The sequence below is a fragment of the Pteropus alecto genome, unplaced genomic scaffold, assembly GCF_000325575.1.
Source record: "Pteropus alecto unplaced genomic scaffold, ASM32557v1 scaffold16, whole genome shotgun sequence".
In the NCBI taxonomy this organism is placed as follows: Eukaryota; Metazoa; Chordata; class Mammalia; order Chiroptera; family Pteropodidae; genus Pteropus; species Pteropus alecto.
Window position 1 is genome coordinate 4,694,101 of NW_006438867.1, and position 4,842 is coordinate 4,698,942.

General features: G+C 38.2%; 1 non-coding gene across 1 annotated transcript; it reads left to right on the plus strand.

Annotated features, from left to right (window-relative positions):
* Window positions 1-888: 888 nt before the first annotated feature.
* LOC112482892 lies at window positions 889-1,007 on the plus strand. Its single transcript, XR_003047444.1, has one exon. It is a non-coding gene; the product is annotated as a 5S ribosomal RNA (ribosomal RNA).
* Window positions 1,008-4,842: the final 3,835 nt, after the last annotated feature.

Here is a 4,842-nt window from a genome sequence, read left to right on the forward strand (position 1 = left end):
AACAGTCAGTGGCTTAGTATAACATAATTTACCAACTCCGATTTAGAAAGATATAAGCTTCAAGAATTTTACAATAATTGAAGAAATTAAATCAATTTAAAATCGACTCGCAAGGAAGACACCAGGCCCAGATAGGTAAATTCTATCCACTTTTCAAAGAATGGATTATTCCAGTATCTTATACATCCTTTAGGGAAATTACAAAATGTTAATACTTACCAAATAATTTTGTGGGGCGACAGTAACTTCAATCCTCAAATTAGGCAAGGACAGTTTGAGAAAGAAAATTTAAATACAATCTGTAAATATACATGTGAAAATTCTAAACAAATTGTTAGCAAATCCAGCAATGTATTCTTTCTAATCCTTGTGAGTTGAGTTAATTCCGAGATTCCATACTGTGTACTTTTATTTATATGAACTTCTAGAAAAAGGCAAAACTGTAGTGATGATGGTTAGCACATCAATGGTTGCCAGGAGTTGAAGATGGTGGGAAGGAACCAGGTTCAATAAACACAAAAATGTGTTAGACTACGAGAACTCTTCTACCCTTGATTGTGGTGATTGAAAGCCTGAAGATATGAATTTCTTAATAAAAAGAAAGATTGAAAGGATTCCCACTAGCCCAATCTGGGCAACACTGGCAAAGTACAATCCACTGAATAAGTTAAGAACCCATGAGATGATACTAATGATGAATGAATAAATGAAAGAGAGAAGGAAAAACTCTTTCTTATAGTATAATGCTAACTAATAAATGTTAAAGAAATGATAGAATTTTAAAAATATCACTATTTTGTAAATAACATAGTTAACACAGATTGAGGCAAAAATTATTAATAGATGCTAAATCTAGCAGGAAAGTAGAGTCTCAAATAACTCCCTACAGTCTACGGCCATGCCACCCTGAACAAGCCCGATCCCATCTGATCTCGGAAGCTAAGCAGGTTCGGGCCTGGTTAGTACTTGGGTGGGAGACCACCTAGGAGGACCAGGTGCTGTAGGCGTAAAAAAATAAAATATAAAGAATTGTAAGCTGACAAGGTCCTTGCAATCTGTGAAGTCAACCAAGGGTTGCCTTGCCTAAAAAAAAATATATATATATATCTCCCCACAAATTGCTGTTAATTACAAAAGAAAAATTAATATCTGTGGAGTGGATCAATGGACAACACCTTAATCAAGTGATCAAAATGATCATCGCCAATAAGGAGCAAACAGACATTCTGTGTCTCTTGGATGCAATATCCTAAGATGAACACGATGTCACCTAGGTCATGTTCTAGCAAAAATCATGAACTATCATATGGACCCAAATCAAGGGACATTCTGTAAAATATCCCTAGCCTAATTTTTTAAAAGTATCAACATTGTTTAAGATAAACCAAAGCTGAGGAATTAGTCCAGAATAAAGGAGAATAAAAACAGATAACCAGCTAAATGTAACTTTTCATTCTGGACTGGAACCTAAAAAAAAAGAATGCTATAAAGTATATAAAGTACTTTTGGGGAAAATTGCTAAATTGGAATACTGGCTTTAGAATAGATCAAAAATACTAATATTACATTTCTAAATTTGGCAACTGTATGTTGGTTCTATTAGTCAGTAGCCTTATTCTTAGGATATTAAAGGGTAAAGAGGCATGATACATGCAACCTTTACTCTCAAATGACTCAAAAATGATAAAAAAATATTTGAAAAAGAAGATGATAAGGCAAATGTAACAAAATATGAATAGTTAGTGAAACTCGGTAAAGATTATAAGGAAATTCTTTATACTATTCTTGCAACTTTCTATAAGTCTGAATTTAGCAAAAAAAAATTTTAAACTTAAAATTCATTATATACTAATATGAAACAATCTCCAAAATATATCATTGGATAGAATAACTAAGGTGCAAAAGAGTATGTATGACATGTTACTGTTTATGTAAAAAATATATACACACATAATACGTATACACACATGCATGTGCACACAAATATACAGATGGACATAAACACACACGTGTTTCCTTGGATATGAATAGACCGTACCCCAAAAGATAAAGTAGGAATTGACAACACTCTGCCTCTGGAGAGAGGAATTAAAGATGAGAAGATTTTTCACTCTACACTTAATTGATCCTCTTGAATTTTAAACTATTATTCAATCCAGATAATAAATACATGTAAAAAGATTGAAATGTCCATCAAGTCATACTGGTGAGAACACGGAACAACGGAAGCTCTCACACACTACTAATGGAAGTGTAAATTTGTGCAATGCCTTTGGAAAATAGTGTGACCTTATCTTGTAAATGGGAACATATTCGAAGTCTGAGAAGCTCATGGTCAGCAATTCTGCTTCGAAATGGATATGACCCCTGCAAATATACACTGACAGTCACGTGCAAGAAATACCATGGTAGCGTTGTTCCCGGTAAAAAAACGGTGGGCGAAACTCAAATCTAGTTGGGCAGGAAACGGGCGAATCTGTGATACACTGGATTAGTAAACAGCAGTGGAGATGAATGAATTTTAGCTGCCTGTAAAAGTATTATGAATCTCACGAGTGAAATGTTGAGTATAAAGCAAAGGCACACGCACGATGACGCCATTTTATAAATTTCCAGTAATATAAAATGTAATCATGTGTTTGTTATATTGTACGTGGAGGGATTTTAAACACACAGCTGCAGATATGAATTCTCTCTGACAAAGGGAGGCAGGTACTGCGGGGAATGGGAACACGAGGAGCTTCGGCCTCTATGGTTTGGGAATATTCTACTTCTTAAAGCGAGTGCTGGGTCTATGGATATCTGTTTTACTATTTTTATCTACAAATATATACATTTCACATATCTTTAATGAACTAATTTGTTAAAAATAAATAATTTAACAAGACGAAACATTAAGAATGCTTTTTAAAGAGAAAGCGAAAAAAAACATGCAGCGGACAGGGAGAATATAAATTGCACCCAGGGCTGGAATAATGCAGGCAGAATGAAGCCCCACCAAATCTGTGGATGAGGAGAGAGACGATTATCAGATGGCGGCATTCTTATCTTGCTGGGGTCACCCCCTTTATGTCCCTGACAGAGGAGTGAGGGAGGGGAGGTCTGGGCTAATAGGGAAAGGGGACAGCTTGGGATTCGAAGCAACAGCTAAGGTAAGCCTCACTTTCAGGCTGACTGACAACATTCACTTATTCATTCAACGAACGCCATTGCGTGTCCAGGCACAGAAGCCCAATGAATGAGAGGAGCATGGCCTCCTCCTCTAAGAACCCTCTGGCATGTCGTCTGTGAGCGTCTTATTGCGGCCTGTTCCCATCCTCAGGAAGCTAACCACGTTTTCCTTTTCTTTCCACTCTAGGGATAACTTCTGACATTTTGCCAGCCAGTAATATCAACTCCACAAATTCAAATGCTTTGGGGACATCTCCATTTACATACTCCACAGCTACACGTCGGAGAAATAAAACAATCCTACCAAGAAGAGACCCCTCTGTACCCATACAGAAGAGAGAAACAAGTTAAAAATGAGGTTTACCAGATTTACATGCATGTAAAGGTTAGCAGGAACGTGCCTACAATGTCTGGACAGAATTTCACATAAATTCATTTATAAAAGTAGAGAAGAAAACAAGTAAAACCTTTTTTTTCTTTATCTGTGTTAGAGACAAGAAGACATATCTCTTGCATGTGATTGTCACATGTATACCCTCTGAGGGACTCCTGAGTTCCTTTTGGAGGTTCTGTTTATAGCTTCAAGGGTCAGAAGGCTCAGGACCTCGCCTCATAAAACTCAAAGTCAGAAGTTTTTTGAGGACCCCTGTATTTTCAAGGCGACACCTTAAGCAGTAGAGGGTGGGGAGGCAGTCTCTTCCCTACTCTTCATGGAGCAAAGTATGACATTCTTACCCTGACATTTGAAAGCTTGATCACCTTACCCTTACCTACTACAAATGCATTATTTTCTGAACTGATACAGTCTCTTTTCCTTCAGCTTCCTCTGAGTTCTTACCTCCATATTACCGGGAATTGTGCTGTGAAACCAAGTCTTTGCCCCAATCTGACAATGTGACATTACCTCTGACTCTGTCTCCTTTCCAGTCGCCCTTCTCATTAGAAAGTCCTGGCCATTCTTCCTCCCAAATATTTCTCGGTCCATGTCATCCTCACGCCCTCGCTGCCCTGTCAGATTCACGTCCCCTCCTCTGGGGTCAGCGGCAGCCATTAGCAGCTCTCCCCACTCCCAGCATGAGCTCCGTGGGGATGAGGGGGTTTGCAGGAACAGATGTAGAAGCCTGGACGATTTGTATTCGTTTCTTTTTATCAAAAGGAGGATTTAATAGAAAATTCAGTCATGAAAAAAGTTGTTCTTCAGTTCCATCCTCGTATCTTTATATTCCAGTTTCTGTGCTTCTCCATTTTAGGAATTAAACTTTCCTTCCCTTTCTCACATGTCATGATTCTTTCACTTTTCTTTTTCAATTATTAGTCAAGCACCCCTAAATCCTAACAAGGTTAGAATGTCATAGAACGTCAAACAGCAACGTGTGGGCTTTATTGGCCAAGTGCCGTTGGTTGCTTCTTTGGAATGAAAAGGCTCATGTGATTCTGCAGACTCTCGGTAATGGATCAGGGCGGCAGGTGCTCAGTACTGTACTGCGCTGACGGCAAAGAACAGATGAGGAAGGCTCCTGAATGAGAAAAAAAGTGTTTGGGGTATAAAATGTAAAACTGGTCAGTTTGTGGGATACTCGTGGCAAAGGCCTTAACAGAGCACATTTTTTCCCCCCTATAAAATAATTCACCACAGGCTTGTGTATCTTGGAAGGCCTTGGGGCGTTGTGT